The sequence below is a fragment of the Bidens hawaiensis genome, unplaced genomic scaffold, assembly GCF_021521415.1.
Source record: "Bidens hawaiensis isolate Kalapana, Puna unplaced genomic scaffold, B.hawaiensis_p1.1 tig00030225_1, whole genome shotgun sequence".
Classification (NCBI taxonomy): Eukaryota; Viridiplantae; Streptophyta; class Magnoliopsida; order Asterales; family Asteraceae; genus Bidens; species Bidens hawaiensis.
In genome coordinates this window covers 59,882-87,713 of record NW_027495031.1, presented here as the reverse complement: position 1 = coordinate 87,713, position 27,832 = coordinate 59,882, and the positions used below count along the sequence as shown (strand labels likewise).

The window sequence follows — 27,832 nt, the reverse complement described above, 5'->3', positions numbered from 1 at the left end:
TGACATAATGTAACCGAGTATGTGTAATCGAACCATCCAAATATACTCGACCATAAGGCATGTAATCGAACAAGCTATTTCCACTTGGTCCGTTTATCGCCTTTATTACTACATTTCTTGACTTTAATACTTTATTAAGGTTTGTTATTAACCCATAAACATTTCCTTAACCGTTTTCGGCCAAAACTTGACTCGAGTGACCATAAAGCTTGGACCTTTATGGTGCAAAACGTCCAAGGCTAGATCTAGGGTTTCTTTATACGAGCCGTATATGTCCATGAGTTCGTTAAGTCCATTTTAAACATCAAGTTTGCAACTTTATCACATAATAAGGTCCGATTTACTATCCTACTAAGTTTCATGCAAAACCGACTTCCTTTACTCGTTCTTATCACAAACCGAACACTACTCGTTTTACCCGAAACGAACCAACTAACCCGTTTATTATCAAGTTCATTACTTTATCAATAATCAGGACCTGATCTATCATCCTACCAATTTTCATGTAAATCCGTTCATGAAAGTAAGCCTTTTTAGCAAAAACGTACCTTTGAGGTTTTTGTCTGAAATCACTCGAGAGGCTCAAAACCATATCAAAAAAAACTCCGATTTGAGTGATTCAAGTGGCCACGGAAACTTCTTGTCCCGATCTACAAACCCATAATCTCACCTTCGCCGGAAACAGCCGCTACAGTCGCCGGAAAAGCTGAACAGTCGCTGGAATCTTCATTTTTGAGTTGCTACGGTTTTTCTGATAAAACCGGACTTCCCGACCTCTGATCGAAGATCTGATTGGTGGAAATATTCATATATATGTCATGAAAACTTAGTTAAAATTTGAGACTGATCCGACGGTCAGATCTCCGGGAACCTTTGTGTCTTTGTGGGTGGTTTTCTCAAAAACTGGAATTGGAGAAGTGTGTTTTTTATGGTGTAGACTATGGTGTAGAGATGTATGAAAATGGAAAGGATTAGGGTTTTTAAGGGGTATTTATACTCTCTTAAGCTCATGAACCTTAGTCCAATCTTTCCTTTTTGGTTCATAATTAATTACATCTAATTAGCCTACTTATCCTTCCATCTTTATTATTTTACTATTTTTCTATTAACTCAAGTAAACTTTTCGGTCTTAAATAAATTATATATTAATTATTTATTCTTAGAAATTTTGGGATGTTACAACAAGTATAGAAGCCTTGCTCGAACGAAGACTCGAGTGAAACCAAGATCTCCATTTGAGCCCGAAACCCATCTGATCCAAAACCGAGTCAAGGTAAGACCAGTTAATCGAATCGAACGCTTTATCAAAGTCAACTTTAAACAACATGCATTTCTTTTTACAACTTTTTATCCACGAAACCACTTCGTTTACGATCAAATACCCATCTAGAATGTTTCTCCCCCTCACATAAGCTGTTTGCTCTACCCCTACTATAAATGGAATAACCTTTCAAATTCGTAAAGCAAGCAATTTGGAAATAACCTTAGACATACACCCAATTAAATTTATCGGCCGGTAATCACTGATAGCAATAGAATCCTTCTTTTTTGGAACGAGAGAGATAAAAGACGAGTTGCACCGGTCTCTAAGAAACCGACCTGCTCAAAATCTTTCACAAAGTCAAGAAAATCTCACCCCATCACATGTCAGTAAGCTTTGATGAATTTGAAAGTGAATCCGTCAGGTCCTGGGGATTTATCATTCCCACAAGCCCAGACCGCCTCTTTAGCTTTTCCTCCAAAGAAAAAGGTCTTTCAAGCCACAAAGAATCCTCTTCAGAAATTTTCATAAAATTGCTATTTGTAAGGGTTGGTCTCATGGTAACCTGCTCATCAAATTTATTAGCAAAAAAAGAAAAAAAAAACATTTTTGACCACATCTGGATTTGTCTCCCAACTACCATTAACCGAAATACCATTAATAGTCGATCTCTTTATGTTTCCATTGATGAAACCATGAAAGAATTTAATATTTTCGTCTCCTTCCACGTCCCATTTAACTTTGGCCTTTTGGCCCAAGTTTAAATTTTTTCTCCGGTATATTTCGGACACCTCTTTTTAGAATTGATTTTTAACACCTTCTGCTCGTCTGAAAGTAACGAGATCTCAGCATGCGTCTCGATTTCTCCTATTATCCCTCCCAACAAAACCAACTTGTCCTCCTCAATATCCTTCAATCCGATTCTCCACGCTTTAATATCCAATTTTAGCTTCTTTAGCTTCCGCATCAAATTTAGCTCCTTAGAATCACATGACATGCCACTATCCCAAGAAATCAAGACCACATTCGAAAGGGAATCTGACCATACCGCTGGTCTATAGCGGAAAAATCAACGGGAAATGATTCGAAAAATCCCTCGGTAAGGCTATTACCAACGGCGACCCCGCCAGCCATTTGGAAAGGAAACTACTACAAATAAGAATACGATCAATTTTGCTCAAATATCACCCGTCTTCACTCATCCAACAAAACCTCATGCCACCCATATTATATTCAGAAAGCCCTGCTTCCAAAATAAAGTTGTTAAACTCTGCCATATCCAAATCGCATCCCGACACAGGCAACCTATCTTCTCTGACCGTAGTCTCGTTAAAGTCTCCCAAGAGAGCCCACCAGCCCATAATACTTGATTTCAAAGAGAGCAAACGAGTCCAAAGATCTTTTCTAACCACCGGGGATCTCAGCCCTTACACATTTACAAAGTTAATCAGCCAAACCCACTTTCCTGAGATCAAAATAAAATTAGAGTCCTTGACAACATGAGTACAAGTAAAACTAGCCGGATCCCAAATACAAAACAACCCACCCGATCTCCCACTCGCGTCAACCGCCTCTGAAATAAAATGGGAATTTCCCCATAAACTATCAAATGGAGTATCCAAATGATTTACCAATTGAGTCTCCTGACCACAAATTAACTGAATATTGTGACTCTTCCCTAAATTAAGAATCCATTCCAATTTCTCCACCCCCTCGCCCCTGCCCCTCTACAATTCAAAGTCATAAAATAGATGTTAAACCCCTTCTAACGCCATCTCCAACAACTGAAGCACGAACAGCCTCCTCGTTACCTCTCATCGAAAATCCCACCGCATTTCCCACCCTCATCGTGCTAAGAACTTCTTCCACGGTGGAATATGAGGATTGAACATTAGAAGAACACCCAGAAACCGAATTTCTATGACAAACAGAAAGTGACCTGGCTCTTCTCAAAATCGAATCCCTCATCATGTGCCTCCCCCTCATTGTCGAAAGAGGCAACGAACCAATATGCCTCTTTGTCGCCTTCGACTTCCTACCTCCGGTCAATTGTTCAGACCCAGATTTAGGAGCACCTGATAACGATACAGAAGAAGCATGAGTGGAGTTCAAATCTGGAACTACTCGCAGACACCCGTCAACTACACTTTCTAAGCCTAATAAATTAACTGGGCCGCCACTTGAGGACTCACTAAAAGGAATGAACCCACCACCATTTAAAAGTGGACTGCAAGAATCATCCACGTCTCCGACACGCTTCTGAAATGTCGAAGTGTTGTCAACATCCACCACAGTGTTTAAAATTTTATCCGTACGAGCAACCTCAACGGCAACCACAGGACCGTCATTTCCGGATAATTCGGTATCTGAAATGGCCTGATCATTGTCGGAATCTTCAAATCTGAATCCTCAGATGGAATATCATCCACACCATCCCGATCGGAGACCGAGGAATCCTCTCTAAACACAGGAGCCCATTCTTCCTGCTCCTCTGAAAACAGATTCCCTCCATCTTACCTCATAATTCAGATTGATGAACCTGGTATTATTCACCAGAACACAAGCCCTCCCATAGGATAAGTTCTTATCTTCGTCCTAGCATTCCTACCGCCACAAGGTTCTTCCAATCTTTTAAACTGAATGGGAACACCAAAGATCTTGATCCAAGCAATACGATGATTCTGAACGTAGGAGTTATGCCACCATCTCGCCCAGACAAACCACTTAGACCAGCAATCCTTATAGTTTAGAAGAAAACTCTCACCTTCCTCCTTGTTCTGAAATTGAACTAGAACATTAAGCCCTCCAAGATATCTCGTAAAACAGTTGAAAAGGCCATCCATCTTCATTAAACGCAGAATGTTAGAAAGAGTGTCTACATTCTTCACCTCAGCTACCACACATAGATCCAACCACGATGGACTATTCGGGGAAACCGAGTCCGGAACACAAATGATTTCTCCAGTAGCCTCCTTCGTCAATCCGCTTCGCGCGACAGCCGCAAAAGTCCTTTCGGTGGAAGTCCAAATTTTTTGCATGGATGGGGTGTTCTTATTATCATTTGAGACAATATTTGTACCAGAGACTCCATCCCTTTGATGATTTTCTCCACCATATGTTGCTTTCTTTCTATCAAACTTTGAAAGATTTGCCACTAATTTCATGTCGCCTAGAAGAACTTCGTTAAACTGTTCTTCCAAAGCTTGCGGATCCTTAACATTAAGAAACCTAGCAGAGCCGAAGATACCCCCGGAGATATTTTTCTTTTTGGCTAAGTAGATATCCACAATGTTACCCAAATTCTGAATCTTGCACCACATCCTTTTTGAAGAATAACCCGTTAGAATATTAGTGATGTAGTAGTTGGACGTTGCCCTTAAAATGCTCTCTTCGTCCGCCGCGTTCATGGGTCTTCTCGAATATCTTCTCTGCCTCTGGACAGTCTCCCAGCCTTTTCCGTCTTCTTCCATTCGCTTAACAGTTGAGAGAATACACATAAAGCATTTTGGGAATGATTAAGAATCCTCAGTTGGACTCCATGTTAAAAAACATTGCTTGCTTGCCTGCGTAATTTAACAGAACGGGGATGTGTAATATAATATAATATAATATAATACAATATGCTCATCGGTGATCATCACTTCTTTAACTAGCAAGTCTGCAATATATAATTATAATATTTGGGTCTGTAAAGTGGATTATGTTATGGAAGATTGCTTAACTATAATCAAAACTGTTGGTTATAAGTCGGTTGCGATTAATTTTGGTTAATTATCCAGTACGTTTAAAATGTCTTTTTTTTACTTTGTTTCAGTTAAATTTTGTTTGGATTATGATGTTCCAAGCTCAATTATGGGGTTTTAAAGCTGAAATAAGTCGGTTTGAAATTTGATTTTTTGTGTTTTAAACTATGTTATATTGTAGATAGTTGCTACGTAAATGTAAATGTTCAAAGTTGGGTAAAGAGGTATAAAAGATTGAAATGGAAGTATAAATTGTAGGAAACACGTAAAAATACAAGGTTCGCTTCGCTTAAAGTCGGTTAACGAAGACACGTTAGTCATAACCATAACCAAACAGTCGGTTTGAAATATTCACTTTAACCATAACCGCCCCATTTCGCCCACTTATCGTCGGGGGGGGGGGGGGGGGGGGGGGGGGGTTGTTCGCGCCCAATGTCGCCCCAAATCGCCCAAATCCAAGCCCTACTACACACATTGCCTAAGGGAACCCGGGGCACTGCGTGAAGAAGAGCCATCACGCGTGATGGCATCACTCAACACCACCGCCGGTGGTGTATCACGCGCATGATGGCATGGTTGAGTGATGGCCATCACGCAAGTGATGGTGGGTTTCCAAGGCAAAAAGTGACCGTTGAGGCAAAATGTGGGTTTCCATCAAACACCACCCCACCACCCCTAGTAAAAAATCATCACGTGTGATGGATTTGGGGTTGGTGATGTGTCACCATTTAATTGGGTGGGGTGTGATGAGAAATTTCATCACATCCACCACCCCTCCCCCTAATACAACACGCTTAAAATAGAGTTGTGTGTCAGGTTGTGTCAAGGACAATCTAAATGGATTACTAAATGCAATCATGCAGAATAAATGAATAGTTCGGGAATGCACAGTAAATAAGAAAACCGCAGTTGCAAGAATTTAGAACTTGGTGAAAATTTTGGGGAAAGAAAGATATTTTAAAATTAGAACTCTAAATAGGTTACTCGACTGAGTCGATTCAACGTATAGCTAGAGCATTTCCCGGTCAATTGTTTTAAAATTTGGTATGTGATTCTGATTCATTTTGCAAGCAACAACTTTTGCATAAACTTCTAAATACGAAAAAATACACGTCACAAAAGTTAATTTTAACAAAAAAAACACATCAAAACTTGCAGAACAAAAACATACATAAAATCTAAAGGAAACAAAATGAGACTTAAGCAGCACCCTTTCCCTTCTTCTGAAGCTTCTTCATGTAGAACTCAAGCTCCTTACCCTCCAAAATATATCTGCAAACACCAACAAAAGTTTACGTCATGTTTTGAATCCAACAGGTCACCAATGTGTGTTCAAACGCACAAATCAAAATACATACCCATCAGCACGACCACATTGGCCAGGACGCGATGAGATAGCCGCCAAAAGACGACCACTTGAAAACTGCTCTTCAACATGTGGGTCAAGTTTTCGCTCCTCTTGTCTTTTCTCCAACATTCTCACCACATGATTACTCTTCTTTGCCTCCTCAGCGACAGCTTCAGCATCCTATAAACAAAGTAAATAATAAAAAAACTGAGTTGCATCACAGTTAAATGCTTTAATATTCAATAAGCCAATTAATAAAACATACCTCTCCCTCTTTCTTGGTAGCAGTGGCTGATGGCTTCTTCTTGCGACCAATATCAACACCATAGTGTTGCAAATACCATTGTTTAAACGGTGCAGCATCAACTTGAACAATGGCACTTTTGACTAGGGTTTGAGTTCTAACCAACTCATTGTTTGATGCATTGTACACCACATCCAAAATACGGGTCTTTCGAGTGACAGCCTCACTTCCCCATGAGTAGTACCAATATCTAACCTCAATGCACGCCACTTCACATTTCCACCTCGAACTCTAACTCTCCTAACAGTCTTGTTGCTAGAAATCTTAGTGTTTGCTGGCTGACGACCAAGCTCATACCTTTATAGTTTAAAAAAAATAGTTTTGAGCATAATGTAACAAAACAAAGATAATGAAGAAACTGATAATAACCTATAAGCTAAAAGAATATATTAAGTTAACACTGTAGTAAAACCAAGATTTGTGATTTAAAAATAAGAATATATATACAACTTTAATAAATGAATAATTGAAATCAAACAAATAATGCACATATCATTGAAATCAACAGAAACATTCAACTATTTTACACAAATTTCATGAATTATTTAAAAAGTAATGCAGACTTCAATAAGTTACAAATATTGTTCATGTACTTATTATCTATAAGAAAGAAGTTGAATTGAATTATAATGAGCAAGCCTAGACAAGTAAATCACAGAATGAAAGAAATTACAAAATGCACTTAATATCTATAACATCAGAAAAATGTAAAATTGAGATGAGCAAACCGAGGTAACTACATCAAAAATGAAAAAAATTGCAAAATGCTGATATAAAAAAAATAAGACAAAATAAATCTACACATATTTTTACAATCCACATATTAAGATATACACAAGCAGAAACTCATTCATAGATAATAAACTATGCAAACATACTGAAAAACACTTTACCAACCAAATGATTCAAACACATTATTCATCATGATCCTAATATCAAAATCTATAAAATATGAAAAACAGTCTAATTCCAGTCAATATTTAAAAACTTTCAAAATGAATGAATGAAAATAAAAACATATTTTCGCTTCTTCCTCCAGGCCTTCTTCTTGCCACCAGTGGCACGTCTCTTGTGCATGGAATCACGCGAAATACCTGCAAATAATAGTAAACCATTAGCAGAATGTTAGTAACCATACGATTAATAAGATAATAATGAAGATAGAGGATCATTGTAACGAATTGAAGTATGAAATTGAGCTTAACGATTGGTGAAACGTACCCATGGTTGCAGGTGATGATACGCCTCTGAACTGAAACACAAAGAGAAGACTAGGTTTCGGCAACGGGATGCTGAAACTCTATATATTTAAAAACCTAGTCCAATAGTGGTAAATGGGCTTTGTGAGGTGTCCAGGTTCTATTCACTTGGCCCAAAAACATATCATTATTTTTATTGCTTTTATTTCTTTACAAGGTGTTTCCACAATTAGAGGTGCACAAAATATCCAGTTTCGGACCCGATTCGATGTATCCGACAAGAAACCGGTTCATACATGTATCTGATCCGCGGATAGGATTTGATATAGGATTTCTCCCCGAAACCGAAACCCACCCGGACTCATGGAACCGAAACCCGAAATACCCGGTCAAAATCCGACCCTACCATACCCAAAACCCGAGAAAAAAAAATAAGAAAACCCGGGCGGTCGGTGTGTTTATCTGGATATGATGATATACTGATGGTTGATATATTGTTCCTGTTGATGGTGATGGTAGTTGGTTTGACAGGTTTTTGTGCTTAACCCGTTGTTAGGGTTTGCTTTAGGTATGCAAGCGTATGTTCTATTTTTTTTGTTTGTTGGGTTGTATTAATAAAATATGTAGTTGTTTTGTTGGGTTTTCTACTTCTCATATAACTTATGTTTCCAAAATGCTTATGATTCTAATTCATTAACTAACCATCATACATCATCAAAATCTATATTTTGTCATTTCAACACAGACTACCATTGAATCATTTAGGGTTTTCATGTAGCATCGCAAATCAAGAACAATAAGAATGATTTAATGAATGCTATAACTACTTAGCATGAATTTAATTACCTCAATAATATTATTAAGGTTTATTAATGCATAAGATATATATGGGCCTCACTTATCAGATATACGATGTCTCTTATATCTTAATAAAGCTTATATCTAGTTTTTTCCAAAACATCTCAATTTGACTTCAACCCCCTAATGTTTGGTCAAAACCTTTTAATGACGGGATATTTACTTTTATGTCTATCATTTGGAGATATGTATTTAGAAACATGCATAACCTTCAAAGTGTGATATCCAGTTAAACTTAGCAGACTTTTTATGTTTATATCACATTAGTTTTTACACATCATGGAAGTCTACCAAACACATCAATGATAGAATCTTATAGTTTTTTAGTCTATTTTTTTATGTGCTCGGATCAAATAGTCAATTACTATCATTTTCCATACATGTTGTTAGATCAACTTCCATGTAAAATGTTTTTGCTTTATGAAAGAATTGAACTAAATAATTAATATCATTTCTCATTTTGCATTCATCAAAACTTTTTCTTTAACTTTTGAAATATTTTTCACATTTTATTTTGTTTTTCTTAAAAAGATAAGCAAGAACATATAAACAGACTCAAATAAAGATAAAATCTTTTTGACTTTTTCAAGTTTGACTCAAAACATAAATGAAAATCTTTTAGTGTTTTTGTTATATGATATATGCACAAAGTCACAGATGGAATGCACACAAGTGAAGATAGACATTATCATAAAGCTCATAAACACATATCCTAAATCAGACTTAATCAAAAAGGAATCATTTTTAAGTCCCTTAATAGAATTTGAATCTGGTTTTGTCAATTGTCTTAGTGAAAAAATCAGTAAGATTATAACTTGTCTCAAGCCTTTCGTTTCTATTAGTCCTTCTTATTACAATCTCTGATAAAATGGTGTATAATTTCAATATGCGTAGTTCTAGAGTGATGCGTGGGATTTTTTACAATAAACATAGCTGCAGTATTATCAATAAAAATAGGAGTGTGTAGAAAATTCAGACCATAATCCAATATCTAATTTTGAATTCAAAGAACATGTGCACAACATGCAGATGCAACAATGTACTTAGCTTTAGCAGTAGTAATTGATAGGTTTGCTTCTTGCACAGCCATGATACAAGTCTGCTCATAAGGAATTGGCATCCACCTGTTGTAGATTTTCTACTTAAATTACAGCCATCATAGTCAATGTATGTAAATGAAATAAGATCAAAAGATTTGTTCTTTGGATACCAAATCTCTTAGTCTGGTTTGTCCTTCAAATATCTGAATATTCTCTTGACTGCCAACATATGTGACTTTTGGAGTTGTTTGTAATATTGCACACACACATACAACAAACATTATGTCATGTGTGGATGTTGTTAAGTACATCAAAGATCCAATCTTTGCTCTGTATACACGCTGATCAACTAACTCCCCTTTTCATCAGCTACCATTTTCTCATTAGGTACCTCATCTTCTTAATGATCACCTTGCCTTCTTCTTAACAAATTCATATTCAAAATTAACAACTTTGGACCAAGTTTTGTCCAAGTCCAACTTGATTTCTTGAGTTGCTTCAAGAAATGTAGTCTTATAAGCACTTGGATCAATGTTTTTAGGATATATCTTGAATGATTTGATGAGCTTCTCAAGAACAAATAACCAGCTTGGGCCATCAATACTGTTGAATTGTTTTTCATCAAATACTATGTCAGATGATTCTATTACACTTAGATGATCTTTCACGTAAACTCTATACGCCTTGGAGTGTGAAAAATATCCAACAAATAAGCATTCTAAAGATTTTGCTTGAAACTTGTTTAAATAGTCCTTAGTGTTCAAGAGTGAACATTTACAGCCAAAAGGCTTTAAGAACTTAATGTAGAGCTTCCTTTTGAACAAAATCTCATAGGGAATTTTGTTATGATGCTTGTTGAGAAGTGATGATCGGGTGTATTTAATGTATATAAATAATTTATTTCATAGTTTTATTTAGTTTTTAGTTAAGATTTTGATACTTTAAGGATGTTTTTATATTTTATAGGACTCAAGTTACAAGGATCTAAAATGAACAACTTGTAGTATATTTAATGAAGGTGATCGAGCTAATGGAATATCTAAGTCTTATACTTGTTAGAAAGTGGAATTTGCAAAGAAGTAAAATAATTTGTCATAATAATAGTCATGTGGAATTTATACAAGGAATTAAAGTTGAGCAGCGTAATTAAAGAAAATAATTATATTGGGCATTTATTTTGAAGTTGGGCTAGACCTCACAAGACACCACAAGACTTCTTGAGGAGTTTGACTCAAACTGAAAACAAAAAAAAACCGACAGTAGCAACATCAATTGAAAAGGGGGTGGCTTTTAACTCCAACTAGTATTTACATTCTCGCGTTGCTACGGAGGTGTAAAACCTTGTATTTACATATCCACTCCACTCGAAAGCATGAAGTTACCACCACCACCGCCTTCGTTCGCCATCCCCTCTCCCGCAGCCAGTAACTAACGTTAACCATTAAGAAAAAGTAACAAAAAGTAGACGTAAAAACGTTGAACCACACACGCTCATTGCGTCGTGTTAACACGCAAAAATTAGACTGAAACATAAAATATATAAAAAAATAACTAAGTCAACTTAACATCTACGCGTTGCGATGGAGCTGTTAAACAGGAAAATAGACATAACATTCAACCACACGCATGCGTTGCAGCGCGTTAACTCGTTAAATTCAAACGCGAACGTTAAACAAAAAAAATGTAAAAGATGAAAAGTATAGGGCACCAAAGTTGAAAGTGGAAAAATATATTTTGTGATATATTTGTAAAGTATAAAAAAGTGTAGGGACCAAAAGTAAAAAAATGAAAATATAAAAATGAGTATTACATGGTACAAACTTGAATGCACAATATACAAGAGACTAATGCATGTTTCTCCCACTTTTATTATTATATAAACTACGATGACACGTTCCCTGAAGAAAAAGCACGTACATAACTATTGTACTTTTCATGAAATCCCATTATTTAATACTATAGGTAGCTTTTTGCAACCATAACTTTGCAACCATAAAGTTGAAAAAAGAATATACAATTTTATGTTACGCAAACACAAAAAGTGAACTCGAATATACAATTTTATGTTACGAAAACACGGAGAGTGATTTCTCCGATGTTCAAGTAATGCTCCAAATAATTTCATTAATCAGTTTGGATAACATTTAAATAGTAACTTCATCACTCATTGATCACTCATTCTTTGAGTGATCCCTTTCGAACTAACTCATATGCATTAGTCATCTATTACTCAGTAGTTTGTCCACATTAAAATACAATTACATTTATACAAAATCATTCATCTGTAAAAGTCTTAACGCCGTCCAGGTGCAGTTGATAAAGCAAGTTTCCCAACTTAAATTCCCATACCCTAAACAAATTTAAATAGTTCCAATGTTAGACAACAATGTGATAAAACATGTCATAAAGAAAAGTAAATTAACTTGTTTTACATTACATCCAAGATCTCCATAAAAGCCAGAAATATGCAATCCAAAACCAACTGCAAAGCTCAAGAATTCCCGCCCTGTACACAACTAAATCAAACGGCGTGATTAATTTGGACAGTAAAGTCCATTGTCGAGAGCCCAAAAGCCAAGTCCTAGCAGCCGTCATATCCACCTGAACCATACTGTCGCAGCCGTCATATCCACATGAACCATACTGTCGCAGCCCTCCTCTGCTCCTATCTATAGTAGGAGCAACCAACACGACGACGGTAAGGCAGAGGAAGTGTTACCTGCAAACCGGAACATGTCAATCATGAGTTGCGTGGCTGTCAAGATGTGGTGTCGATTATAATTATATACGTGTACTTACTGTCATATCAAGTATGTTTAATGGTATGTTTAATTGCCTATGTGAGTCTCGCATTTAGGAGGTAATACATGGTCACATGTTTTTATATGTCCGAGAAGATTAGATTGGAAAACATCTCTGTCGCATAGGTTGACTCTGGTTGTTTTACACCTGTTTGGACATGTGGGTTGTGACATTAGTTAGTAGTATATGCACATCGGCCTAATTTTTGTTGGGCATATTAGGACATCAGCGTAAATTAAGATATAGATGGCAACCTTAACTTAAATACACACGCAAATTTCCAATATATTTTAGCCTTAGTATAAACATATCAATGCTATAAAGCAGATGCCCGAAGCATGTCTTGGGGCACTACAACGATGATGTTTATAATTTTTAACAAATATGTAAGTTGATTGAACTTAAATACATACAACATAAAATTTATAGTTTGTATTAACCTTATTATTAATATATCAATGCTATTTAATTTGATAGAAAAAGATGTGTTGGTACATAAGTACATTACACGGACAATGTATGTGATTTTTAGCATATACATAGCTCAACCTTCCGTTGCTTTAATACTAATATATAAAATTTTGTATAATGTGCAGTTAGTAAGAAAGACAAATAGATGTTGGAAGGGCTATGCCCTAACCATCGCATTCGGTTACTAAGGCTGATGCGATCATAACGTCTTTTGGTGTCGTTTCGTCTCCGAGGAGGTGACCCTTTTCTGACTATTGGGTGATCTGAACTGGCTTTTGGCTGAAGAAGACTTTAGATGTTACGAAGTGACATTGTGATAAGATATTGTGTAGTATTACTAAGCAACCTGCACTAAATTATGCAAAAACAATGAATCAAAAACGAACATCACAACCAAAACTCATGAATCTGACAACTGAACCGAGAAAACCCCACATTCACGAAGTTGACACGGGGTTGTTAACCGAGGCTCAGTTTCAGTACACGGCTACAACATAGGTTGCCATGCCCGAGACCGGAGCATCATCACAGCCATAAACAATAGAGAACATGACAGATTCATCAACCAACCCACCTCCACCAAAACAATCCGAATAACAGAGTAATCATCACAAAAAATGCCAGAGTATAATTGATAAGTTATCTCTGTGCTTATAAACTTAACCCAATTAGACATCTCGACTTTTCATCAAACATAATTCAATGCTAGTTTCTTAGATGTATCAGAAAAAACGAATAAGGCATTTCATCAAACAACTTGCATGCGTGAGCAGAGTCCATACCAATTTCAAGTACCAAATCGAACCATGAGTTCTTTCGACAAATATTTCCTGAGCAAATGACAAAAAAAAGTCGTCGCCTGGGGATTCTATATGGAACCCGGCAACAACATAAAAAAAAATATGCCATTGCCTAGGGTTCCTAAACAGAATCCGGCAACAACACGGACAAATCTGCGACCGCACCACTGCCACCAAGGGTTCCGAGTCGGAACACGGCAACGGCATATACTAGCGATTCAGATTACATGGTGGCGGAGATGATATGTGTCAGATGACGGTGTTGGATTGAATGCGTGAAGGATAGATTTGATGAAGGTGGAAATCAGAGGTGATGGTGACGCTCAGATCTCTCTCATCTCCTGTATTACTAAAGTTAAAGATAACCGAATAGATGGACACGTGGTTACAGGACTTTATGAGGTGTAAAAATAAGAAACAAACGCGTAAGAGTATTCTCAACCCGTTCTCCATCCTATCTCTATAATTACACTATAAAACACTAAATTTCTTTCTCCTGATTAATTAAATAATATTTTTTATACCTTTATCATTACAGTTTTCTCTCTCCTCTACTCACAACTAATCCAACAAATATTAAAAAATAAATAGAGAAACATTTATTTTCTCAAATTTACAAAAAATCTCTACATTTCTCTTTCCATCAATATAAGCTAGTTGTATAACAGGTAATGCATTAGAATGTTGTCTTTTAATATATATACTAACTAATTGTGAGTTATGAAGATCACAGAAGTTTGGTGGTTACGAACCCCAACAATAAAATAAAAGGAATTTTAGAAATACACAACACCCATCGAAGGTAGAATGGAAGGCAGCAAAGAACAATATATTTTTTTGAGGTTCAACCCGATTAAGGGATCACCACTTCTAGATTGCTAAATAAATTTGAAAATGGTCTCCATAACCATGAGAAGCTAATTCACTCGTAATCATTCCCGGGTATAGAGTCTTGTAAGTTTTAGGGTTTTTCACAGCTATACTTTGAGACAACGTTTTATGCAATCATTTGGTTTGAAAGCCATGATTAAAGTAATTTTGTATTATAATGAACTTGCGTTGTTAAGATTTCCTTGCATTATTGACCTCGTAAGATGATAATTGCTATGATTCTTTTTATTGCAAATATTTGTCTATAATTCATGTTGTGAAGGTTTTCCTTGCACCATTTACTTGTGATAGACGAATATTGATGCCTTTCGTTATGAATTATTTGCTACCTAAATAACCGTTGTGATTACACGAGCTCATTTTATAGCGTGCTACCCTAATTGCTTATAGAGCTTGAAACTAGGCGTGATTCGTTTCATAATCATTGTTTATAGCTTAATTTTATTTCTTGCAAATTGTTACTTGTTTTCATTAAAACTTAAAAAAAATTAATTATTTCAAATCTAAATCATATTTGGTCTATACGACTATTCAAAAAGCCTTCATAAGTAGTAATAAATTAAATTTAGATCATCGACCACAAACTCTACGTACCCTAACTAGTTTAAGGTGATTATGAACACATTTTCATTATCTTTGACCGGTCCGACGACAACCAATCAACAAGTACCCTATTTTGAATATAACAAGATGTGTTAATAACTTTAGCCCAGAAAGAGACATGTAGGTTATCATCAATCATGGTTCTTGATGCTATGGTTATGTTCCTTCTTTTAGCAACACCATTTTGTTCCTGGGTTCTAGGGGCACTGCATTGCTGTAAAGTCCTATTTTCATTAAAAAAAACTCCAATATAATTTCGTTCTTGAAGTCTGTCCCATTATCATTTCTCATAACATTTACCTTCTTTTCTAGTTGGTTTTCAATTCTTGTAACACATCCCACTTGTCAGGACTATGGACTCATGACTCAAACGACTATGGACAAGAACAGTACCACACGAGAACAAAAAATTATGATGAACGTAACTATAGCCGACGGAATCAACTATTGTAACAACTCAGGTTTTTCATATAATATATACCCGACCCGTTTTCGTTATCGGGTAATTTTTTTATCAACAAAGCATTTCGTTTATCGAGTCATTAATATTTTATTACAATTGTTTATTATATTTGATGTGCGTAATGTGGTATATAGAATTTTAGCAAATAATGACTAAGCACAACGAGTAATAAAAACCTAGAATACCCTAAACCAAACCACTAGCAACATGCAAGTGAACCTATCGGGTGTAGTATAGCTATGAGAAGACCGGGAATATCGAATTCTAGAGACACTTATTAAATTAACGAAACTATATCTAAAAGCTAATTAAACTAATATTTAAGAAAAGACTACTCTTGGATTTTTATTTATTTTATTTTGAAACTAATAATTAATTAAACTAATTACTTAATTAAATAAAGTAAACTAGAAAATTAAATTACCGAATAAGACTTTAGCAAATTCAAATATGAGAAAAGGGTTACCTAGGCAAGGAATCCGAATTGTGACGACTCAGGCTTTTATCGGTTACAGGAAGTTGCTATGATAACCGGAAATCTAAAGATATGAAGCTCTAGGAAACCTAATGGATCCCTAATTACTCTCAAGGTGTCACCTAAAAGGAAATCCTAGAGATCATGTAAACATACCGGCTTATTGGTTCACCTGTCAGTTCACCAACTTAGATTAATTACCCTAGAAAACAGCTAACCCGTCGGCTTCACTATCTCAATGCACTAAGTACACGGGGTGGTTTTTGAACAGTCTAAAGGACACGGGTAAACAATGAAATTGAGGTAAACTTGGTAAATCTCATGTCAAACAATTTAACCTAAAACCCTCACAACAAAGACAAACCCGACAACTTATCACCCGTCGGATATTTAAGCTAGTATGAATAAAAACTTCTAACAATACGCCAAAAATCATTTTCTATGGTGAATGAGCTCAATAAACCATAAACAAGTTGGAAACACACAGTTAACAACCTAACATGCAACCTATAATCAAAAGACATTCAATCTAAGAACATGTGAAACATTCATTTAGACACAAATCAGAAATAAATACGCATGAGATGTAACAACTCGGTTTTTCCAACTTATATTACACCGACCCGTTTTATGTTCGGGAACTTTTATCGGTAAAATTATCACGTGTATCGAATAATAATATTTTACTTAAATGTTATTTATATTTAATTATAATATACAAAATACCTTTGATTACATAATTAACCCTAAATTAAAATTTAACCCTATTTTGTTTTCTCTTCAATAGTTTAAGGACCAAAGTGCAAAATCTGTATTTTATAAACCATTTACCCATTTTAACCCAAACCCGTCTACCCGACCCAATTCGCAAACCATGACCCGTTTCGTTGCTTGGCGCTTAATTATTGCTGTAATTATAGAAAATATTGGTGATTCTTGATCTTCATTCCAAAATCGATATCACCGACGTAACCAATTAAGAAACAAAAATCGTTTTGATATGAATTGCTTAATAAACAATCCGACCATAACCTAGAACAGGTTTATATCCTTTTCGTCTATGATAATCCAATTAATTCTCCCTGCACCTTCTTATACCTAGCGCCAACCTTAAACCCATAATTAATTTGATTAATGTAGCCTGCAAGATCTCATTTTTGATCAACCCATAGCCGACGGTTCCTTGTTCTAAATAACCATCCTTAAAACGTCGTATAAGTTAATGAATTATATGTTTTTGGTCTCCTTGATCTTCTTTATAATAACCCTAACTTCAATTGATTCAAAGCTTAACAATTTATCAGATTGAAATTCTAGCGTTCTTGGGTGTTTTGGTTGATCTGTCTTTCTGTTTATATATTATTATTCGTGTATGATAACCAACTGACTGGGTAGCACAGTTGGTTGTGGTTGTGCCAACGGTGAACCGGCTGCCGGCGCAAATTCGATCCACGGCAGCCCGTTTTTACCTTCTTTATTTATTTTATATTTGTTTTAAGCTTATACATTAATAAATTAATCATTTAAATACATAATAATTAATCATTATTTTCTTTAAAACCATCATATTAACAAGTTGTTTTCCGAACCTTAGTTAAAATTATATATATGTATATATATATGTATATGTATTTTAGTATTAAAATTGTTAAAAGGTTTTAATTTAGTATATATATATATATATATATATATATTTAAAATTCATCTTCTTATTTAACGTATTTAAATATATTATAAACTCAAGTATTTTTATAAAAGATCATATATTGTATAAATATTATTATTTATTATTTATTATTGATTTTTAAAAATATTTATCTAAAAGAAATCTTTATATTAGATGTATTTTTAGTTTATAAATAATTATTTAAACCAAATCTCTTTTTGTAAACTATGAAATTTTTATAAATATTTATTCAAGTATTTTTATGTATTATATATAATTAATTCATATTTTTTTTATAAAAACTTGGTAATGAAATTTATAATAAATTAATGAATTAAATAGCTTTTGTAAGATTTCACTTGATGATCAAATCCTAAACATCTATCTAGTTTTAGACTCTTTATTCAGTTCGTATTTATTCCACAATTATTGTTACTTAGGATTTCTCATCAATAACTTCCGAAGAGCGTAACTCTTGTTTACTATCGTTCTCACCGCATTCCTTTATTTCTTGCTTAATTGCTAGGGTGAGTACCACATTCCCCTCTTTTTACTTGTTTTCTCACGTTTCGGAGACATATGCGTAAATTGTATTCTCATATATTCTTATACACAAAACTGGAACCATTGTCTTATGTGTTAACAACTTATACATTACTTGTTTATGTGCTTATATGCTTTCGCATTCGGAGAGGTCCAACATAATCTCAGAATAGTATGATCATACGCCAGTCGTTATAGCCTTTGTTCTTCTCGACATCTTAGTTATACTTGTTCATTTGGTTAATTTTTTATTCTCATATGACTTGTTGCACTACTTATTTTTATATATACTATATGTACATTTAAACTGGTGTGTTGCTCACTCAACCTTGTGTTGACAAAACTACTTTATTTTCAACGCATATGCATGTTATCGTTTGATGTGATGTAACTGAAGTACAAGATCACTTAAGGATTTATGCTAAAAGAAATTAACGAGAAAATATTATTAATGAATTTTATAATTGTTTGATGTCTTATTTGTTTTTGGGATATTGTAATGAATATTAGTTTTATTTGAAATTATTAAATAGATATTGAAACTTATAATGTGAATGACAGTAACCTTGAGAGCTGTGACAATCAATTCGCGCCCCGGCATTTCCGCCGTAGGTTGGGGTGTGACAGATTGGTATCAGAGCCGAAGGTTTAAGATAGGTCATTAGAAAATCTCCTTAGACACATGTTTAGGAGCCCTATACGTACCTATATGTTTACCTTTATGTGTTCAAATTTAAATTGTTTACAGCTTTCTTTGATAATTATTTATTATTTATTGTTATGTACACACACACAAACTCCGAGGCTATGCCTCAACGTTCAACGAAAACTTTTTGAAACTAGATTGTTTTTATTTTCGGGAAATTCCTTAAGAATTCTCACCTGTTGTTTTCGCTCGTACACCTTAGGGCTAGGTTATGTGGCATGTCCCTACGATAAATGAAAGAGGAAGAGAAACTGTGAGTTGGGCCTTGGCAAACCGGTTCCAAGAACCAAAGGTAAGACGTTATTCCTTATCTGGGGGATAACCCGACCACAGTACTCGACCCTATGGACCCGAGCGAGACCCAAAAATGCCATATGACCGACACCCTAAGCTGTCAACCGTGACCACATTAGTGGTTGCACCCCATAATATTTTTAAACCGAATTCACGGTGGTTCGTGGCTAAACTCTGTTTTCCCGATTATTGTGTTCCATTATTTAAATGGTTAGTTGGGTGAAAAATCCATGGAACCCATGGGCACTCCTACTATCCATTTCTTAACTTGTTGTCGTATTTTTGTTGGAGTGATCAACGTGGTGATACACAAGATACTCCGACCACCAAAACTTTATTTCAATAGTTCGTTATTTAGTTTAGTCGGTTAAAACGCCATGTAACGCTCACTGGGCCGACAAACTTCATTGCATTGTTAATTCATTAATTAGTTGGGACAATCAAATTGCCCTATAACGCTCATGGGCTGTCCAACTAAGTTGTTTTTTATTCGTTAGTTCGCTAGGCCATTCAAATTGCCATGGAAAGCTCATGGGAGGCCAACATCCACAATTTATATTTCGTTAGTTTTTTGTAAACTTAATAAAAATCTAAATTTTAAACTGACTTAACTCCTCATGTAGTCATCACACATTAATCATATTGACTACATCATCTAATAACTATTTACGCAATGTACCCCCTCATCTTATAAACTTTTACTTTTAATCCTCATGACGCAATTCCTCTTACTTCTTAAGACAACGTTATTATAAGTTATCTAAATATTTAAACTTTTATTATCCTAATGTTTTCCTCAACCTATCATTCATATTATAAATCTTTATTTTTGATCATCGTAGAATGTCTCATCTAAGAAACCACCGTCATCTTCGACATCAGTCGTCTGATTCTCATGATCACCGTATGGCTGCCTGTATCGCCAAAGAGATAGCTGCTGCAATCCCTAGGATAGTGACCCGACTTCAAGACATCAATGCAACCGATTTAACTTTTCCCACCAACCACTCTCATTGTAACGGCAAATCATCTACCACCACTCATCCTCACAACTTAACCAAGCTCATCAAGTCCAATCCACGACTACACCATACTACTTATATAACAAACCACAAAATAAGTTTAACGAAAAATTAAGGAAATAGAAGGAGAGAAAAAAAAAATTCCATCTCACATTGGTGGAGGAAAGAAAATGAGAAGCTTCCACCATGATATAAATAGGATTGTAAGTCCTTGTCCCACATCGCTAAATTACAAAACTAGTGAGCTCTTTATAAGAAAGAAAACTCATATGTTAATGTTCTTATAAGACATATCACACCCAGTAGTCCTAGCGGAGGGTGCGAAGCACCTGAACGCGCACAGCGCACGGGCACGGGCACGGGCTCGGGCGAAGTGCGATGGGCGCAATGTGGTGCTTTGATGGCGCACTTTGCACTTCGCACGCTCGCATCGCCGCTTAAGGGCCGCCTTAGTATTTTTGTCGAAAATTAAAATTCTTAATAATCCTTCCATCGCGATACGCGACGGGTTTAGATTAGCCTCATCGATTAGCGCGATGGCGTGTAATATTATCCAGAAATTTGGCGGCATAGCGATACGCGATGGACTACCAAAGTAACACATCGGGTATCGCGACGTGGAAGTTACGCAGACGTGACACGTTGCATGCCACGTGGCGTGCCACGTAGCATGCCTAGGGCTGACTCGGCCAAGCTACAAGATTCTTCGCGATACGCGACGCCTTTCTATTTATAGCCACCGCGTGTCGCGATGGGGTCCAAAACCTGCTATAAATAGATTGCAAACGGGACATTCTTCCTTGCTCAAAACTCTTTCATTCTCTCTGAATTCACACACAAATATATATATATATATATATATAAATATGTATATATAAATTAAGAGTATAGTACAATACCCGAGTTATCGTAACGATATCCTATCCGATCGAAAGAAATATACACGGATCCAAAGGCTCTACCTATTAAGATAAGACATTGTGCCATTGTGTAAAGTTTCTACTCTCATGATTATCGTTATGATTATTGGTTTCATACTAATATAGACATACTACATTGTGCTTATCCTAGGTGCTTAATACCAAAAGGCGTTTTCTTAAATTGTAAACCTGCAAGGTGAGACATTCGAGTTTTTGTACCACTCACATTTGCGTGAGAAAACTGTTTTTCCGACACTGTCATGATGATTTCAAAACCTATAAAACTCATGACAGATGATCTAAATGTTTTCAAATATGTTTTAAAGTATTTTAAATACATTACAGTGACTAAGTCTCTGTAGACTTACGAGATAATTACTACTGGTATTGTGGGGTTTTGTATACAAGGCTTGCCTACTGGGCTATTACACGTTACTTGTCGGACATGGTTAGCCAATAAGTAATATGACCACAGTCATAGATACGATCGAGTGACAAGTACCTTTCGGTAATTTGTAAGCAGGCAGGTGTAAAAACATCTTAATGCTGTAACTGTAAAATGTGTCATTTACAAATTAATGTACTCACCAGTATTTTTTGCTATTCAAATATTTTAAACATGTTTCAGGTGACTTGTTGGGACAAAGGAATGATGCCTGCTGGCTTCCAGCTTAAATAAGTAGCTTGTCACCAGAATAAAGAAATGTGTTTTGTAAATTAGGGTTTATCCCTATAAATTTTATGTTTGTATCAAAATGGGTTAAATTCCCAGTTTATAATAAAAATAAAAATGGTGTTTTATAACTCTGATCATTTTTTCTAACTACGGTTCTGATGAAATATTCCGCTGCAAAATAATTTAATAAACACCGATACCACCAATCAATGTTCAAGGCTTTCCTCCCAGGGTATAAGGGTCGGGGGTTGTGACAACTGAAGTAGTATCAGAGCCACTGGTTTTAGCAATATGGGTATTTTAATAATACCTATTCTTAAAATTAAGAGTTAGGAAATACATGCATTAACCTATGTGTTAACCATACAAATAAGATTCTAACCACATGTGAAAATAAATACTATTTTCTTTTAGAATTCGTTGTTTTATTGTTTTTGCTTAACAACATGAGTGAGCTAATTGAAGCTTTCGAAAACATATCCATTAACACTACGGATATGGAAGAAGGACAAACCAGTGAACAACAACCTGAACCCATGGTCTTTCAAGCCCAACAACCTGTAGAAAAACCAAAGACGAAAAGAAGAAGGAGGCTCAAAGACTGGTAAAGAGGGTTGAGGAAAAATTAGAAAGGAAGAACCTCGGTCATACAACCACCACCCCAACCTGAACAACCAACTCAACCACAACCAATTGAACCACCACCAACTTTACCACCACCCATGTCAACAATACAAATGCAAGAGAGACTAGGCAGATGCCTAGATGAATGTGAAATCTTTCAACCAATATTCAACGATATAGGTGCAGGAAGTTCCAGCAACCCTAATATGTCATCCCAGGATCCAAATAATACACTCCTCCTTGATGACATTATCAACCAAGCCCAGCTGGAAGAATGGTGGACAAATGATTGACAATATCAAACAATGATGACAAACCCATATGCATTGTTCCAAGATGAAACCTCCGACTACCCCAACATGACACCGGAAATGACGGCTGAGCTCCGCCATTACGGGGAAGAACTAATAGATACCGGAAATAGAATAAGAAATATTGGGGAGAATTTAACCTGGAAATACTACGACCAAGAACCATATATATAATATTTATATGTTCATTATCGTAATTTCTTGGAAAAAAAGTGTGTATGTATGTAAGAATGGTGTGTAGTGACGCATATATGTAAAGTGTGTAGATGTAAAATATAGTGATGTATATATATAAAAAGAGTAAATGTCGTAAAGATCGACGATTTTGACATATTCTGTGCCTATGTGTTATTAATATCTTGCTACCTTATTATTTGATTACGATATTAATAATTTCTTTCTTATATGTAATTCAGATGTCGAATGAGCACAATCGTGAAAATGAGCACAATCGCGAAAATGAGCACAATCACGAAAATGAGCATAGTCACGTAAATGAGCACAATCACGGAAACGAGCATAATCATGAAATTCATAATCAAGAAAATCGTCTGAATATGAATGCTATTGAAAATATGATAGCTCTGAAAATCACTGAGGCAATTCATTTAATTGCTAATGCTATTAAGCAACCCATTTCCGTAATTAGGCATAAGACCGAGAGTAATAAACGTAAGTCTAACAATGAGGCTAGTCATAGCGTGAATGGAGGAAATAGCAACCCATTACCCAAAAAGTCAAAAGTTCAGGGTTTTACTTACAAAGATTTCTTAGCTTGTAAACCAACCGAATTCTCTGGAAATGAAGGACCTACTTCAGCACTACGCTGGTTAGAGAAGACATAAGCCATCATAAGAATCAGTAAATGTGCTGAAGAAGATAAAATATTATATGCTTCTAACCTCTTCATTAATGAAGCAATGGAATGGTGGAATACAGTCCTCCAGTCAAAGGGAAGTCACATAGTCTATATTATGAGCTGGGAAGAATTTAAAGAAATAGTAGAAAGAAAATTTTGTCCTCCTCATGAAAGAGAAAAGATTGCTACTATTTTCTTAAATCACAAGATGGAAGGTGTAAAGTGTCGTGAGTATACGACAAAAAATTTCGAATATGCAAGAATGGTACTGGCTTTGGCTTCGCCAGAATCAGTACTAATTTCTCGTTATATTTGGGGATTAGTAGTGAGATCCGCAATCTGGTAAAGTCAGCTAGACCTCAGACTATTGAAGAAACAGTTGAGCTAGCTAATACCATGACAGATGAATTAGTCTAAACTCATGAAGAAAACAAAAAGAAAGATCTAGCCCAGAAGATTATCCAAGAATTTCGGAAGAAAGGAACAGGGCAATCTTATGCTCACCCTTTCTGTAAAATTTGCAGAAAGAGGCATTCAGGGAGATGCGCTTTTAAGAAAACAAAGTATTGCAACTATTGCAAAATGGCTGGACATACGGATGAAGAATGTAGAAGAAAAGAGAGTCGTGTTTGCTACAATTGTGGAGAACCTGGCCACATCCGTCCAGAATGTCCAAAATTGATAAAGGTGCCTGATAACAAAGCAAAGAACACAGATGGGCCTAAGAAGAATGCACGAGCTTTTCAGCTTACCACTCAAGAAGCAACAATGATTCCATACGTCATTGCGGGTACGTTCCTTATCAATAACGTTTACGCTAAAGTATTATTTGATTCCGGAGCAAATCAAAATTTTATAAAAACAAAGGTTTTCCAAGCCTTAAATCAGCCATTAACCAAACTTCATCAAGTTTGTACAGTAGAAATGGCAGATGGAAACCCCATTCGTATTCATGAAGTACTTCAAGAAGAAAACATAAATTTACTAGGCCACAAGTTTAAAGCAAATTTACTCCCAATGAATTTGGCTGGACTCGATGTCATATTAGGAATGGATTGGTTAGCAGCCAATCATGCTCGAATCCTATGTAATACAAATTCTATTGAAATCCGTACGCCAACGAGAAAAATCATTACCATTCAAGGAGATAAATTGCTCAAGCCTAGAAAGTTCATATCAGTAATGAAAGTTGCAAGCTATCTAAGGAAACAAGGCGTAGCATATATGATTTCTGTAATCATTAGCGCCAAAGGAAAAGAGCTAAAAGAAATTCCGGTAGTATCGGAATATTCTGACGTCTTTCCAGAAGGTTTACCTGGACAACCGCCTGATCGTGAAGTTGAATTCATAATTCATATAATACCAGGAATAACGCCAGTTGCTGAAGCACCATATAGATTAGCTCCAACAGAGATGTTAGAATTAAAGAAGCAATTAGATGAATTGCTAGAAAAAGGTTTCATACGACCTAGCTCATCACCCTGGGGAGCACCAATGTTATTTGTCAAAAAGAAAGATGGGTCAATGCATATGTGTATCGATTATAGAGAATTGAATAAAGTCATAATTAAGAATCGGTATCCCTTACTGAGAATTGATGATTTATTCGATCAACTCCAAGGATCTTGATATTCTTCTAAGATCAATTTACGCTCAGGATACCATCAATTAAAAGTGCAAGAAGAAGATATTCCTAAAACAGCTTTTAGGACAAGATATGGTCATTATGAGTTTACAGTCATGCCATTTGGTTTAACCAATGCACCAGCTACATTTACGGATATGATGAATCGAATACGTAAACCATATTTGGATAAATTTATAGTTGTTTTTATAGACGATATACTTATTTATTCCAAAACCACTGAAGATCATGTCAAACATCTTCATACACTCTTGACACTATTGAGGAAAGAGAAGCTTTACGCTAAATTCTCAAAGTGTGAGTTTTGGTTACAGGAAGTACAGTTTCTAGGAAACTTGATTAACCATAAAGGTATTCACGTGGACCCTACTAAAATAGAAGCTATTACAAAATGGGAAATTCCTAAGATTCCTACAGAAATTCGAAGTTTCCCGAATAACAGTTCCATTAACCAAGTTAACGTGTAAGAATGTCAAGTTTGAATGGGGACCTAAGCAAGAAGAAGCTTTCATAACTTTAAAGCAAAAGTTAACAAACGCCCCAATACTTGCACTACCAGAAGGAACTGAAAAATTTCACAGTTTTTTGTGATGCTTCTAAATCAGGACTGGGATGTGTACTAATGCAACGTGAAAAAGTTATTGCTTACGCATCTAGACAGTTAAAGAAGCATGAAGAGAATTACACAACACATGATTTAGAATTGGGAGCAATAATTTTTGCCCAAAAGATCTGGAGGCACTATCTATATGGTAGTAAGTTTACTGTATTCACAGATCATAAAAGCTTAAAATATATTTTTTGGGCAAAAGGAGCTTAACATAAGGCAAAGACGCTGGATGGAAATTCTTAGCGACTATGATTGTGAAATCCAATATCGTGAAGGCAAGACTAATATAGTAGCCGATGCATTAAGCAGAAAAGAGCATGAGAAACCTAAAAGAGTGCGAGCCTTAAGGTTAGAACTTCAAATCAATTTAATTGATGAAGTAAAGAATGCTCAGAAACAAGCAGTAGAAGAAAATAATATTGCTGATAAAAAAAGAAATGGTACAGTTGATCTACTTGTCAAAGGAAATGATGAAATTTTCCGAATGGGGAACATGATCTGGATACCGAATATAGGAGGATTACGAGAAAAGATTCTCGAAGTATCCCATAAATTCAAATACACAATGCATCCTGGAAGAGATAAAATGTATCAATATTTGAAGAAAATCTATTGATGGATATGAGTGAAAAAGGAAATAACTAATTATGTTTCAAAATGCTTAACTTGTTCACAAGTCAAAGCAGATCATCAAAAGCCATCAGGATTACTTCAACAATTAGAAATGCCAGAATGGATATGGGAATTTCTAACAATGGATTTTATTACCAAATTACCTACCACAAGAAGAGGTAATGACACAATCTGGGTAATTGTGGACAGATTAAACAAAATCAGCTCATTTTATACCAATGAAAGAAACTTTCAAAATGGAACAATTAGCTAAGCTATATGTAGACAAAGTTGTCTCATTACATGGAGTTCCATTATCCATTGTATCGGATCGGGATAGCCGTTTTACTTCTCATTTTTGGAAAAGTTTCCAAGTAGTTATGGGAACAAAATTAAACTTGAGCACAGCATATCATCCACAAACTGACGGTCAAAGTGAAAGGACCATACAAAAATTGAAAGACATGCTAAGAGCATGTGTAATAGATTTTGGTGGAAATTGGGATGACCATTTACAACTAATAAAATTCTCCTATAATAATAGTTATCATACAAATATTAATGCTGCCCCATTTGAAGCCCTTTATAGACGAAGGTGCAGAACTCCAGTGTGTTGGGCAGAAATAGGAGGAAAACAATTATCAGGTTCTGAAATCATACAAGAAAGTACTGACAAGATAAATCAAGTTAAGGAGAGATTGAAGACCGCACGAGATCGTCAGAAAAGTTATGCAGATCATCGACGCAAATCATTGGAATTTCAAGTTGGAGATAGGGTGCTACTGAAGTATCTCCATGGAAAGGAGTAATCCAATTCGGTAAAAGAGGAAAGTTAAGTCCACGATTTGTTGGACCATTACAAATTATCAAACGAATTGGACCAGTAGCCTATCAGCTAGAATTACCAGAGGAAATGTCAGGTATACATGATGTATTTCATGTAAGTAACTTAAGGAAATGTTTAGCTGATAAATCACTAAAAGTACCCCTTCATGATATAAAGGTAAATGAAAAGTTGAAATTCGTTGAGAAACCTTTGCAAATTGAAGATAGAAAGTTCAAGAATCTCAAGCATAAAAGAATAGT

The 27,832-nt window shown here is 35.6% G+C and overlaps 1 pseudogene across 1 annotated transcript; it reads right to left on the bottom strand.

Moving 5' to 3' along the window:
• Positions 1-6,066: 6,066 nt before the first annotated feature.
• Positions 6,067-7,920, bottom strand: LOC143580104 (small ribosomal subunit protein eS8-like; annotated as a pseudogene). Its single transcript, XR_013143585.1, has 5 exons — positions 7,878-7,920; positions 7,678-7,750; positions 6,618-6,953; positions 6,363-6,532; positions 6,067-6,276 (listed from the first exon to the last, which is right to left on the bottom strand). The product of XR_013143585.1 is annotated as a small ribosomal subunit protein eS8-like (transcript).
• Between the last annotated feature and the right edge of the window lie 19,912 nt (positions 7,921-27,832).